We start from the raw sequence: 15,811 nt of genomic DNA on the forward strand, positions 1-15,811 counted from the left end.
GTCCCTCTGCACGCTGAAAGGGGGGCCGTCTCTGTGTCTCTGTGTGTGCGTGTGTTGCGCTTGTATGGGGCCAGTGAGAGAGATGTCTTTTTAGGTCTTTCTGTTGAGGAACTCAGTTTGAAGTGCTAGTAAGGAGAGGCAAAATACATCTGCCTTTTTTGGTACTGTTGGAAGTTATCACCCAGCCCTCTCCCAGAAAAATATTTAATATCCTAGGAATTATTGAAAAGGCAGAATATGTATCTGGATGTGAAAAGGAAGGAACATATTTTAAGAGAGAATAGCTCCCTGTAGTTTCCTGCCCCCACCCACTTTGTCAATGGGCCATTAAGAAGGCCAAGCCAGTCCCTTTACATAATAAAGAGTTCTCCCCCTTCAGCTCCAAGGTGATGGGATTAAGGCATGATAATACTGGCCTTTTACCCAACTCCCCACATGGCATCTGAGAACTCAACCAAACCTAGATTCAAAACCTAGAGAGTTGCCCCTGCATGGCTCCCTGGGAGTCTGACAACCAATCAGAATACAAGCTTAAGATCAAAGGCCATAGAGGGCATAAAACCAGGGACTCTGCTTCTCTTCTCCACCAACATTGAAGCATGTGATCACCTTTTCTGTTCAGGGCTCAAGCCATGTGATCCTGTCCACCAATAAACCATCTTTCCAAGCAGCCTACATGTCTCCAGTGTCTTTTTCCCCATTTGGAGCCGAACCCAGAAGGACATTTCTTCCAACACCGCCTTTATTGTTATTACAAATAACTCAAGGCAGGGAACATATCCCACATCTTTCAACTATTTTTCGGACAACAACCCTGTGAGGCAGGCTAGGTTGAGAGATTGACTGGCCCAAGGTGACTGGACCAGCGTTTCGTGCTCCTTCGGCATTTAGTCATGCTGACCACATGACCACAAATACATCTTCAGACAGCGCTGGCTCTTTGGCTTTGAAACGGAGATGAGCACTGCCTCCTACAGTCAGGAACAACTAGCACATATGTGCGAGGGGAACCTTTACATTTAATGTCTCTAGTAATTTACTTGTGCTGCTGCTTTGTGAGCCAAACCTCCTAACACTTCAGAGATGTATGCACTTCTGTTTGATGATGTACTCCCTGATTGAATTTGAGGTTATGTGACTAGAAAAGGTATTTTCCCCAAACCAAACAATTGTAGGATTTCTCTTCTGTCACGGTGTGAAGTCCCTGGTGAAGGGTAATGTAGGAAGTTATCACCCAGCCCTCTCCCAGAAAAATGAAATATTCTAGGAAATATTGAAAGCGCATAATATTTCTCTGGATGTGAAAAGAAAGAAACATGTTTTAAAAGACGGAATAGCTGCCTGCAGCTTCCTGCCCATCCCCCTTTGTCAATGAGCCATTAAAGCCTGAGCTAGTCCACTTTACATAATAAAGAGTTTTCCCCTTCAGCTCCAGGGTGAAGGGATTAAGGCATGATAATATTGGCACTTTGTCCAACTCCCCAAGTGTGGGAAATGCTTCTCCACAAAACAACACCTTGGAAGGCATCAGAGGGTCCACACAGGAGAGAAGCCCTACAGATGCGGAAAATGTGGCAAAGGTTTTGCTGATAAGGATGGACTTTGGAGACATCATAACATCCACACAGGGGAGAAGCCATATCAATGCAACGAATATGGAAGATTTTTTTTTTCCGGTTCAAAAGTTTTATTTCTTTTAAAACAAACATTTCATCATTCCTCAATCAGTAAGACATCGAAGTAAAAAAATTTGTGTGTCAAAATAGTTCTAGTTTACCACCAAATTCTTGTCTAGCCTAATGTATACCCCTCCCTCCCTCTCCCCCAACCTCCCTCCTCCTTCCCCCCCCCCGCCCGACTTCCCAGAACCCGTACATGGTATGGATTTTTAACAAACACAGTCTAAAATCTATTGAGAAAAAAGAAATAAAGAAATTAATGACATTCTACATTGACCTTAGCTTCTTCTTGCTGAACTAACTTTAAACAATTTAAATCATTTCTGATCTTAAGCATAGGCTAACTGGAATTTCTTGATCCTGTATTTATTTTGTATATAGTCAATCCATTTTTTCCAGTCTCGTTTATATCTCTCATTTGAGTGATCTTTAAGATATGCCGATATTTTAGCCATCTCGGCTAAGTTTGTAACTTTGAATGTCCATTCTTGAGTTGTAGGCAAGTCTTCCTTCTTCCAGTATTGCGCCACCAACAGTCTTGCTGCCGTTATTAGGTGCAGAATCAAGTTAGTCTCTACTACTGTAAAGTCAGTACATATACCTAGTAAGAATAACTGAGGAGTAAACTTTATCCTTCTTTTAAAGATATTTTGCATAATCCACCATATTTTTATCCAGAATGCCTTAACCTTTTGGCAGGTCCACCATATATGATAATATGTAGCATCGAGAGAACCACACCTCCAACATTTAGGCTGTACATTCAGATACATATAAGCCAGCTTTTTAGGATCTAAATGCCATCTATAGAACATCTTATAAAAATTTTCTCTCAGATTTTGAGCTTGTGTGAATTTCACATTTGTTACCCATATTCTTTCCCATGGTTCCAACATTATTGGTTCTTCAATATTTTGAGCCCACTTTATCATACAATCTTTAACTAATTCTGTTTCCGAATTCCAATGTGGAAGATTTTATCGTACCTCATCAGCCCTTAGAAGTCATGTGAAGATTCACACAGGGGAAAAAAACTACAAATGTTTGGACTATGTGAAAGCATTTGCTCATTCATCCCGCTTTAGAAGTCACAGTCGAATCCATACAGGAGGGAAACCCCACAAATGCTCAGAGTGTGATAAATGTTTTTCACGGAAAGATTCTCTTGTGATGCATCAACGAATCCACACTGGGGGGAAAAATGTCTGCAATCTGGGAAATGTTTTGCCCAACCTTCAGAACTTTGCAGAAATCACGCAGGAGACTGGCATCACAAGCGTGCAGAGAGTGAGAAATTTTTCATTGTAAATCAGAACTAAAAATGTACCAGAAAGTCCATAGCAGAGATAAATCTCTTCCGTTGGGAACAAGGCGGGAACAAAAATCACACTTTACCGTTCATCAGCAATTTCACACAGTGAGAAGAGGGAAATCCTACAATAGATAATTAAATTATAGAGGTTTTTCTTTTAGGGTTGATGTTGAATTTGCTGGCTGAGGATGAAGAGGGAAAGTTTATTTTTTCTATTATGTTTTTGGAAGGGTTTGTTTCTCTTTTCACCTTGTCTTTTTCATGTATTCGCCGACATATATTTGTATTATGTTTCTTTGTTTGATCTCTGTACAACATCCTTACTAAAATTATTGTTCAAAATAATCAAGAGAACTGTTTTCAGGATACGGGCTGGGAGTTCAAAAAAGTCAAGATGGCCGATAGATTGTGCCATGCTTTGCAGTCAAAGTCCTGCTGGTTTTTAGCTTTATATGTGATGCCCTTTAAAACAGCCGCCATCTTGATTCTTTTGACTCCATCTTCTCTAGATGGACACTGCTGACTTCCAGGGTGGAATCAAAAGGAATAGATTTCAGAGGAACTTTAGGGAAAATGTCCTGGAGATTTGGATGGACTCCTGCTCCTAAAGGTAGATCATTGGTGGCTACCTACATGTGCCTGACACACTCATGATTAATTGGACCACATCTTACTTAGAACATATAGCTCACCGGAAGTACGACTTTGAATTATGTATACTATATACTATACTAGTGGCTGTTATAGACCAGTCTAAGACCTGAAGATACCTGAATTTTAAAAAAATCCCAAGGGTTAAAATAAAATGTTTACCATCCACTTAAGAGAGAACACCAACAAAGTCTTCAAGCAGCTGCCAAAAAAGCCAGCTGTAGATTGCTGGGACTCACCGGCACTTTGAAGTGCAGCTTAGAGGTTGGTTCCAACTGTATCAGAGATGAAACACAGGCCAGATGTCCCCCCAGAGAAGCTGCCTTTATTAAGAGGCACTCAAAGGCCTTTCCCACCTGCCTCCCTCCTGAGGGTTAGATATGGAGGTCGTGGGTGAAGGCTGTAGAAAGCCAAAGGCTCAAAGCTCCTAGGAGATCTCTGCTTTGACTGTTGAATGTCCTTCTGGGTTCAGCTCCAAGTGGGGAAGAAGACACTGGAGACATGGAGGCTGCTTGGAAAGATGGTTTATTGTTGGACAGGGCCACATGGCTTGAGCCCTGACCAGAAAAGGTGATCACATGTTTCAATGTTGATGGAGAAGAAGAGAAGGGCTGAGGAAGGGGCTTGCTAGGCTTTTTATACCCTGTTCAGTCCCACCTCTCTGTTTCCTGTTCCTGTGTAAGAAATGTATTCTGACTGGTTGTCAGACTCCCATGGTGCCATGCAAGGGGCTACTCTCTAGGCTGTGATGAGTTCCCAGATGCCTTGTAGTCAGTTGAATAATATCCCTTCCCCCTACAGCTGCAGTGAGGAGAAGTCTTTATTATGTAAAGTGGGCTAGCCGGGCCATCTTAATGGCCCATTAGCTGGGGATGGGCAGAAAGCTATAGGCAACTATTGTCTTTTAAAACATGTTTCTTTTCACATCCAGAGAAATATTCTGCCTTTTCAATATTTCCTAGGATATTTCATTTTTCTGGGAGAGGGCTGGATGATAACTTCCCACAGACCAACCAGCCCCAGTCCAGCCCAGGAATGGATGAGGTTTCAGTCTCAATGGATGGTGGGAAGAGAAGCTCCATGGACTGAGATAACAGGGGCTCTTTGGCCAGACATAAGGTGGGGCAGCAACACCGTTGTTAAGTGAATCTCTGGCTTTCCCATTGATTTTGCTTTTCAGAAGGTCACAAAAGGTGATGACCCTGGGATACTGCAACCTTCATCAATAGAAACAAGTTGTTAAGCATCTTAATGTCAATCACATGTTCATGGGGGTCCTGAAATGGTCACAAGTGTGATAAATGGTCATAAGTCACTTTTTTCAGGGCAATTGCAACCTTGAAAAGACACTAAATGAAGTTGTTGCAAGTCGAGGACTACCTGTGCTTGTAGTGGCCCAATGAGAACAAGCAAGAGATCTGGGCTGCTCCCAAAAACTCCACTCCTTCCTTTCCCAGGGGCTCTGCCGATTGGGAGATGATCAACCCAAAGAGGGCGAGATTGCAGGAAACTCACCCAGGCTCATGGTCTTCAGAGACACCCCCCCCCCCCCAAAATCAATTTAAATTCTCACCATGGAGGATCATGATGTAACCTTTGCACCAGAGGCTACTACAGATCAGTATAAGACTTAATGATCGCTGAGAGTAAAATTAAGCATGTACTATCCAGTTAGTTGGGATCACCAAACCAGTTTTCTAGCAGGAAGGAAAAAAGGCGACAGAAGATGGCTGGGACTTCCTGGCCCTTTGAACCGAGTTTTCCTTAACATAAAATAAACTGAAAAGGGGGAATCTCTCTTTTGGCCTCTCTGCCTGCCCTCATCACCCAGGTCCTTTCTGGAATATTTCTTGGCAAATGGACAAGCACTTTTAAAAAAAAAGTTTCTTTGTGAACATCTTGAAAAGTTCCCGCTTAGCTTAATGGCCCAGTTTTGGCTACACACAATATCACAAACACACAGAGACTGGAAGAAGCTTCGGAGAACGTGGTCCGGGGTGGAAAGGGAGATTAGAGGGGAGGGGCGAAGGGAGAAGAAGAGGGGGAGGCCAAGGGGCGGGGCTGAAAGGCGAGGGGCGGGGCTCGAGGGGATAATATTACCCGCCTCACCGCCTTGCCCCCCCTCCCAAGCTGAACATCCGGTTCCTGCCACGTGTTCCGCTTCTTGCTTGGAGGGTCGGCGCTGGATCCCCCGGGAGAGGCTTCTGGATCCCACTCAGGTAAGGCTGTTCTCCCTCTAGCCAGGAGATCTCCTGCCCCCCAGGAGGAAGAGAGCTGCGGATCCCGTTCTTCCGCTCTCAGGGTTTTCCTCGGGGAGATCCGGCGTTGCCTGCAGGGAGCGAATCCCCCCCTTCCCTCCAGGGGGGCAAAGGGGGGAGACTGTCCCTGGGCTGGATCTGCCCCCACCTTGCCCGGGCAAAGCTATCCTGGGGGGATCCGTGAAGGAGCTTTGGGGGAGGTTGCTTTCAGAAGATCTCTGTGGTCTGTCGGAGCGCGAGGTCTCTGAGCATTGCATATCTCGGAAGGCCCGTTGCAGGAACGGAGGAAACGGAGCTTTGGAGCATTTCTTGAGATTCGTAGTGTGGCATTAAAACGCCCCGACCTCGTTTCAATGGGGTGGGGAGAGTTGGGCGGAAAGGAAAGGTTTAAATCCACCAAATTGAGCTCAGGTTGTCTTAGCCCACCTGAGATCCTCTTTTTTCTGCTCCGTCTAAAAGGCGAGCAAGGAAACCAATGGCTTCTTTTTTTTAATTGAAAATTTTAAAAACAAAACTTTTACAAATATTTACCTCCCCCCCCCCCCCGACTTCCCAGAACCAATACAGGGTAAAATTCTTTAACAAAGATATTCTAAGATAAACTTGAAAGTTAATATCATCTTCCATTTGAGCTTTAATTTAACTCCTCTTTGCTAGGCTAACTCTAAACAGATTATATCATTCCTTGCTTCTTCAGTCATAAACTATCTGGAATTTCTTACTCCCATATTTATTTTGAGTATAGTCAATCCATCTTCTGCACTCCAGTTTATATCTCTCATTTGAGTGATCCTTGAGATATGCTGATATTTTAGCCATCTCTGCTAGGTTTGTTACTTTTAATGTCCATTCTTGAATAGTAGGCAAATCTTCCTTCTTCCAGTATTGCGCCACCAACAGTCTTGCTGCGGTTATTAAATGCAAAATCAAGTTAGTCTCTATAACTGTACAATCAGTGATTATACCTAACAAGAATAACTGAGGGGTAAACTTTATCTTTTTTTAAAGAACATTTTGCATAATCCACCATATTTTTATCCAAAATGCTTTTACCTTTTTACAAGAACACCATATATGATAGTATGTAGCATTGAGACAATCACATCTCCAACATTTGGGTTGTAAATTCGGATACATAGAGGCCAGTTTTTAAGGATCTAAATGCCATCTATAAAACATCTTGTAAAAGTTTTCTCTCAAATTTTGGGCTTGTGTAAATTTTACATTTGTTACCCAAATCTTTTCCTATGTATCCAACATTATTGGTTCTTCAAAATTTTGTGCCCACTTTATCATACAGTCTTTAACTAACTCTGTTTCCAAATCCATTTCTATTAATACATTAAACCATTGGATTTTATGCAAATACTTTCCTCCCCGAGGAAAACCTTACTTCCGCTTTCAAAAGCTGTGTGGAGTCTCAAAAACAACATTTTCCTTTTATTTTATCTATTTTTGCTGGAATGGGGCAGCCCCTTTTTGTTGAGTGTTTTACGAAGGAGAAAACCTAAGGAAGTTTTTTTAAAAAAACAACAAACTTTATTTTTAGACAAACATAAAACAAACAGACATAAACACACACAAAATAAAAATCCTCCAATTACTTACAGTGTGTCGATTTTGTGTTTTCTCACAATAGTCTTCACTTGCAATTTACATAAAGACTCATCCATTCTAATATATATGTATACAATCGTTATAGTTATTAAACTTTCATTTGACTATAGCTATTATTACATCCTTTTATGTAAAATATTCTAAATTTAAGATAAAATTATATTATGGCATTTACATCATCCTGAAATCATCTAATAGTATTACATCTTCATATTCTATTTTACATAGAATTATTTATCTTTTATAACAAAGCTTTTAAACATCCTCTCCATAGTTCTCACCTATAATTTATATAAAATTTCATATTATCTATCAATCAATTATATATATATATATGTATTATTATTAATCATTTATTTAGCAATAACTATTATTACTTTATTTTATACATAATATTCTAAATTTAACTAAGTTTAACTTAATTTTTATTCTAATATTTCATTTCATCTTCCTGTATCCTTCCAGTAGTAGTACAGTCTTATATCTCTTGCCATTTGTGGTATTTGTATTCTAATTGTTTTCTTGATAAGTCTTATGTGAAATTCTCTTGGCACCTTGTTGTTCCTTGCGTATCTTGTAAAGACTCAAAACCCTCCATCTGTTCCTTCCATCTGCTTGCCTTTAGTTATTACCGGTGCTTCTGCCAGAATTTCTCTCATTGTTTCTGCCTTTTCCTCTTCCATGTTCTGAGGTTTGAGATAGGGTTCCAGTTCGTTAACGTCTCCTTTCAACATTCCACTCCTGTCGTTTCCAACCACGTTCGGTTTGCTGCCAATTTCAACAATTTTGTTATTACTTTGTTCATATTTTTCTTCATTTTTTTTGAACTCTATCCTCAAATTTCATCATTTTATAAGTATTTTCAACTCTTCCCTCTATTTTTTCTGTTATTTGTTCTGTGTTCTCCATCCTCCTTTCAATGTTTTTTGTACTTATCTATACTTTTTGAATTTCAAACATAATCATTTGCAATGTTAATTCTTTTTCTTCATGTTGCGCCATTCTTCCAGGTTATAAACACTGCCACTAAAACATCCAAAGCTTGAGTCTGACCACCATTTCGACTTCGCCTTCCAGGAGCTTGCTGCCTCCCCCTCAGGTAAGCAACTAAGCCCTGGTGGCGGGACTCAGGAGGCTTCGGGTGGGCGGCGGCAGCCTAGCTTTAGCAAGGGAAGGCCTTCCATAGCGAGGCCGTGGGCTGGCAGTAACCGCTGTGTGCGATTTCTCCGCGGGTCATTCATGAAGCCAATGATGAAGGAAGACTCGGAGGCAGGTCTTTCTCGGGATGAGCCAACACGGAATAGAATCCGGAGGCCTCTTTTATTGAGCATACACAAGGAAAGAGTGGAGTCACATGGTCTATGTGGACCAATCATGGTTGTACAAGTCTATGGTATATGGTAACTCATTTACTTCCATGTAGACCTCTGAACCTAAAGAATGCCCATAGTCAGCAAATAAATCTTTTACCAGCATGCAAACTTCTGACCTCTAGTTGATATTGCAAAGTCAGCATGCAAACTTCTGACCCCTAGTTAATGCTGAGAGTTAACCAATTGTCACCTCTGACCTACTTAGTACTGAGAGTTAACAGTTTGTGACCTCTGGTCTTATGGTAAATGATTACTGCTATTGTATAGTGTTCCAGCATACCTATGCATCATACTGCAACAGCTGCGGCCTAGTTTTCGCAAGGGAAGGCATTACCCGCCGCAGCCTAGCTTTCGCAAAAACTGCTGGCTGGCGGCCAAAGTGGTCTAGCTTCCCCCCCGTCCCCCTCTCCGGACCTGCTTAGTGATCCTAGCCTTGTTGTCCCTCCACAGTCCAGTTCAGTGTCTTACCTGTTCGTGTTGCCTCTCTGCCTGCCTGCTCCCTGTTGCTTCCATCCATCGCTGCAAGGATCCATCGCATCGGAGTTCTGCTGATTTTGTCTACTGGTAAGTGACCCGGGTTTTTTTCTTTTATTTTTTTAATGTATTTTAAAATAATATTTTATTTATTGTGCATAGGATTTTTAAAAATAGTTTTATTCTGTGTGGATTCTTTTTTTAAATTGTCTTAGACAATTTAAAAAAGATTCTATCCAAAATAAATTAAAATAAACCATTTTTAAAAATTCTATATTGTGCATAGCATTTTTAAAAATGGTTTATTTTAATTTATTTTGGATAGAATCTTTTCTTAAATAGTCTAAGACTATTTAAAAAAAGAATCCACACAGAATAAATTGAAGTACAACTATTTTTAAAAATTCTATGCACATTACATTTCAAAGTATTGAGTATAGAATTTTTAAAAATAGTTGTACTTCAATTTATTCTGTGTGGAATAGTTTGAAATGGTTACAGTGTAAATTATTGCTGGTGTAATACTTAACAACGGTTTTTAAGGATTTCTTTTATTTATAGAAAATCTTTTTAAATTATTTTTGGGGGAATTTTATTTATTAATTGTTTATAAAATATATTTACTACAAGAAATGTTCCTTTTTGCAAATGTTTTCTTTGTGATGCAATATGTTCAGACCAGGTTTATGTGTCTCAAAGTGGCTGCTATTCTATGGGCAGGCCAGCTTTGCCAGATTTAGTGTGTTTCACCCTCGTTGAATTTTATATCGTATAAAATCGTATAATTTTTTTTTTTTTTAGATTATTAACATAATGAGTAAGAAAAGAGGATGCAAATTCAACGATGATCTAAGAAGTGAATTTCCTTTTCTTAAAAAAACCAAAAGCGATCACATGGTAAAATGTGAGAAATGTAATGGTGAATTTTCTATTTTGCACGGCGGGAAGAATGATATTTTAAAGCACTTGGACACACAGAAACATAAAATATATTTAGATACTGCTGCATCTTCCTCCAAAATACAGGAATTTTTTGGGAAAACAACTTATGGAGACGAAGAAAAGAAATTAGCCAAGAAAAATTTTGCCTGTGCTAGAACAAAATCCGAGGCAATTGTGTGTAATGTGCTTTCCCCATATACATTTTCAGAATTAAACAAAAATCTAGAAAAAATTAATTTTATATCCATATATTCTGATATATCTAATAAGGATATAAAGTTATTTCCAACCATTATCAGATTTTTTGATTCGGAAACTGGAATACAAATTAGAATTTTAGATTTTGTTTCTTTGCCCGGCGAAACTTCCGAAATAATTTTCAGTTCCATTATGAATATTTTGGAAAAAAACAATTTAAAACATAAAATAATTGCATATTGTGGAGACAACACGAACACAAATTTTGGAGGAAAACCAAGAAGAGATACAAATAATATTTTTTATAAATTAAACAAAAACCTTAATCAAAACATTATTGGTGTTGGTTGTGCAGTGCAGATAATACATAACGCTATTCAAACAGCTGCTGACTTGTTGCCCGTAGATGTGGGAAATATTGTTGTTAAAATATATTCTTATTTCTATACATACACTGTGCGCGTTGAAATGCTTAAAGAATTTTGTGAAACTCCGGAAGTCGAATATCAGAAAATACTTGGATGCAGTAAAACGCCCTGGTTAGCTCTTTTGCCAGCTGTCGAAAGAATTTTGAAAATATACGATCCTTTGAAGTCCTACTTTCTATCACAGGATAAATGTCCTAGAGTTTTAGAAGAGTTTTTTGAAAAAGAATCTTCAAAAATTTGGCTAGAGTTTGTACACAATCAAGCAGCTGTTTTTCAAAACAGTATAAAACTTATTGAAGGTGACAAAATTTCGGTAATCGAAGTAGCGAATGAAGTTAATAATTTAAAATTTCAGTATCAAGAGCGGTTAGAAAATATTTTTATTCCCATAACTATCCGTAATAGTATAAGCCAGCTAGAAGAACAAGGTGCAATAAATCATGCAGAGATCATCAATGACATTCAAAAGTTCTATAGTAACTGCGTAGATTATTTAGAAGAGTGGGCGGTACAGTACAATGATATTGAACATTTTCATTGGGTTGCATTAAAACAAGAACTTGATTGGAATGATGTGCAAAACTCATTCGATCATATTAATCAAAATTTCCCAAATAATAATATTTCTGAAAATAATCTTTTTGATGAGGTATCATTATTAAAAATATATATTGATAAGGAAAAGGTTGAATCTTGGGCATCAGCAAAAATCACAATAGAGAACAAATGGTTAGAAATATTTCATCATTTTCAAACAAACCATATTCCATACAATAATGCATTAAAAATTGTGGAATACGCGCTGTCCTTACCAGGAACTAATGCTGCGACTGACCGTGTTTTTTCTACGGTAAATAAAGTGTAAACATCAGAAAAATCACAATCAAGTGTTGAAACTTTGAAAACCATTTTATGTGTGAATTATAATTTAACAAATTCTTGTGAAAAATTTCATGACCTTTTAAACAACGACAGCAATCTACTAAAAAAAATTCACTCAAGTGAGAAATATGCCAAAGAATAAAATAATACTGTACATAATTTTTGTAAATATATTTAATAAATATAAACGTAAATAAATGTATTATATTTGTAAATTGTAGTTATGTTGAAATAAATATATATATATTACAATACTATTTTTGCATTCTATGAAAAATTTTGTTGCTCCATATAAAATTTTTAATCAAGACCCCCCCCCCCCCCCGTCAATGGTGTCCCTCTTACCAATCTGAAAATCTGGTCACCTTACTTTCATCACTTCTCAGCTCCAAGGAACTTGAGAAATCTCCCTCTCTCTCTGATTCTTTCTCTCTTCCACTGTCTCTCTCTGTCTCTCCCTGTTTCCCTCCTCCCCCCTCTCTTCTGGAGGCAGGGGAGGTGAAAAATGGGCCCTTTTCACCAGTTTTTTGGCCTCTTGGGATGTGTGCATCCCATTTTTCATCCTCCCTACCTCCAGAAGCATTTTGCCAGCCAAAAACAGGCAAAATAGGCCCATTTTCCCCCTCCTGGGGTGTTTGTGTGGTCTGTTTTTCAAATCCCTTGCCTCCAGAACCTCTCTGCAGGACAAAATTGTTTCAGTTCCAGCCCATGGGGCTTGTGAAGGTAAGTCCTGTGCTCAGCCAAAGGGTGGGTGGGGCGATGTGGACGGGGCAGCCTGGTGGTCCAGCGCAGGCCGGATTAATGGCTTTGGCGGGCTGAATGCATTTCATGGGAAATGTAGGCAGAGATTGCCTTAGGGGAAATGTAGTTCCATAACATGTGATCACATCTATGTTTCTGATTGGCCACTGGGACATTTTGCCTGCGTGCAAAGTTTATAGCCGGCCAGTTTAAATGCCTTTGTAAACCAGAATAGTAGTGTTTTGTATCTCCGCTCAGCATGGGAGTGAAATCATCATCTTTTTACACCATGTGATGGGACAGATTATGGAAAATCAGAAGTATTTTAATACCGAACTGTAAGTTTTGCTATTAAGAATGCCTGATAATAAACTTGATCTGAATATTCCTAAGCGTGGAATTAACTGCATGCCCCGAGTAAGCCTACAACACTCGAGGAAGAACACTTATGAGCAAAAGATTTCATTGTTCATCTTTTATATTGAGAGGAAAGAAAGAGGAATTCTTCCACCTTAAGACAAAATTAGCTCAATTCAATAATTTAAACTCCCCTCACAACCTTTCTCTCCCCATTGCATTGAGATCAGTCCGTATTAAAACCACATTACACATCTCAACAAATGCTTTAAAGCTTTATATTTTCAAATGCACTTGTGCGATACGCAAGCTCAGAGACCTCGTGTTCTGACAGACCACAGAGAGACCTTCTGACAGCAATCTCTCCACAGCTCCTTCCCGGATTTACACAGGAAGCCTTGGCTGGGCGAGGTGGGGGCAGATCCAGGCAGGGGAAAGAGCCCCCTCTGCCACCCTGGAGGGAAGGGAGGGAGCTGCTCCCTGCATGCAATGCCAGAGCCAGATCTCCCTGAGGAAAACCCTGGCAAGCCGAAGAGCAGAACACTTCATCTTGGTGGGGAGAAGATCTCCTGGCTAGAAGGGTGGCCTGGAGGCCGGAGGGAGAGTAGCCCCACCTACCCCCCTTCTTTTTGTGGTGGAAATTACCCCTTCTTTTTGTGGTGGAAAGAAGCGGGAATCATGGATTTAGTGGAAATCCAGCCAGTGGGCCAAGAGAGGAGGGGCAGGGCTCATATACTCCTCTTGGGCTCCACCTCGTCCTCTCATCCCCTCCCCTTAGCACCTCTTCTCCTCCCCCTCTGCCCCTCCCCTCACAGCCAGGATCAGATGCTCTAAAACCTCCTCTGATGTGTGTCCCTGACAAAGGTTTCTCTGACCATGGGGAGAGTGTCTGCAGGCTGGAAGCGAGGCTGCCCTTCCTGCTCCAGTATGTGTCTGTGTGATTGTGTGCATATGTGTGTGCATGTGTGAAAGCTTAAGCTCTGCGGATAGCCCTGAAAGAATTGCGCAAAGGCACTGCAAGAGTTGGGGGGGTGGGGTGCTTGAAGGTCTCTGAAATCGGTCAGTGCATTGGAAGAAACCATCAAGATGAAGTCCAACAATGCATAGTTGTGAATAGGAAAACTCAAAGGTCAGATGGGGCACAGCATGTGTGAAAAGGGAAGGGAGGGATCCGCTCCCTGCAGGCAACGCCGAAGCCGGATCACCCCAAAGAAAAGCCTGCGAGCCAAAGACCGGGGTCCGCAGTTCCCTTCCTGCTATGGGTGGAGGAGATCTCCTAGCTGGAGGGGCGGACTGGAGGGAGAACAGCCTTACCTGAGAGGGATCCAGAAGCCTCTCCAGGGGGATCCAGTGCCGACCCTCCAAAGAAGAAGCGGAACTGGAGGCAGGAACCAGACGTCCAGCTTTGGAGAGGGGGAGGGAAGGGGAGGTGGGGGATTATATTATCCCCTTGGACTCCGCCCTCACCTTGAAGCCCCGCCTCTTCTTTCCCCTCCGCCTCTCCCCTCTTATCTTCCTTCCCAGCCAGGAGTGCGTGCTCTGAAACTTCTGTTCCTCCAATCGGCATCGGTGTCAAGGGTGCCTCTGCCCATGGGAAGAGTGTCCCTCTGCACATTGGAAGTGGGGCTGCTCCTCTTGCTCCAGGGTGTGTGCATGTGTGAAAGCTTAAGCTCTGCGGATGGCCCTGACAGAGTTGCGCAAAGACTGTTGGGGGGGATGTTTGATGGAGAGTAGGGAGGTGCTTGATGGTCTCTGTGGTTGGTTGGTGGGTTTGCGGCGCTGGAGAAGAGGGGAGGAGGCGCACCTCAAGGCCCGATCATGGCACGGAGGAAGAGCAGCTCCGTCTCCCTTTGATTTACGGGCTCCTCTTTCCTTCCATGTGGTGCCAAGGTGGGAAATCAGAGGTGGAAACCCCAAGTGCGAGGAGCCCCATTACCAAAGTGGATCAGGGCTTGTTTGGAATGGTGATTTGCCGGTGTTAGAACCTGGGTTATCGTTTCCAGCTTTTTTCCCCATTTTATGGAACTGGGAAGGATGGAAGGCTGAGTCAGTCTTGAGCCTGGTGAGATTTGATCTGTCAAATTGCAGGCTGCTGGCAGTCGGCAGAAGTAGCCTGTAGTACTGCATTTTAACCACTGCGATTACATAATTCAAAGTCGTACTTCCGGTGACCTATATGTTCTAAGTAAGATGTGGTCCAATTAATCATGAGTGTGTCGGGCACATGTAGGTAGCCACCAATGATATTCCTTTAGGAGCAGGAGTCCATCCAAATCTCCAGGACATTTTCCCTAAAGTTCATTTGAAATCAACCTCTTTTAATTCAATCCTGGAAGTCAGCAGTGTCCATCTAGAGAAGATGGAGTCAAAAGAATCAAGATGGCGGCTGTTTTAAAGGGCATCATCTATAAAGCTAAAAAAGCAGCAGGACTTTGACTGCAAAGCATGGCACAATCTATTGGCCATCTTGACTTTTTTTGAACTCCCAGCCCTTATCCTGAAAACAGTTCTCTTGATTATTTTGAACAATAATTTTATTAAGGATGTTATACAGAGATCAAACAAAGAAACATAATACAAATATGTCAGTGAATATATGAAAAAGACAAGGTGAAAAGAGAAATAAACCTCTCCAAAAAAGATAATGGGAAAAATAAAGTTTCCCTCTTCATCCTCAGCCAGCATATTCACTACTATATTTATCACCCCATAAAAATGGAGTGAGGCTTGAATGAAGATGCATCTGGCTGATTAAATAAAACAAACGGAGGGATCTTCATTCAAGCCTCATCCCATTTTTCTCCTCTCTGAATCTTCAGTTCTCATTGATCAACACGGCTCTAGTAAAAATTATCAAAAACACCTGGGTGCCTTGATTTATGACTGGAAATCCATTCCC

The 15,811-nt window shown here is 41.0% G+C and overlaps 1 long non-coding RNA gene across 1 annotated transcript; it reads left to right on the forward strand.

Moving 5' to 3' along the window:
- The first annotated feature begins 5,763 nt into the window (after positions 1–5,763).
- On the forward strand, positions 5,764–12,065 carry LOC148046997 (uncharacterized). The gene is made up of 4 exons (XR_015696103.1): positions 5,764–5,861; positions 8,528–8,616; positions 9,341–9,454; positions 10,166–12,065. It is a non-coding gene; the product is annotated as an uncharacterized LOC148046997 (long non-coding RNA).
- The last annotated feature ends 3,746 nt before the right edge of the window (positions 12,066–15,811 follow it).

This window comes from Thamnophis sirtalis, unplaced genomic scaffold (genome assembly GCF_051295495.1).
Source record: "Thamnophis sirtalis isolate CommonGarterSnake01/CBP01778 unplaced genomic scaffold, rThaSir2_p1.2 scaffold_3, whole genome shotgun sequence".
Classification (NCBI taxonomy): Eukaryota; Metazoa; Chordata; class Lepidosauria; order Squamata; family Natricidae; genus Thamnophis; species Thamnophis sirtalis.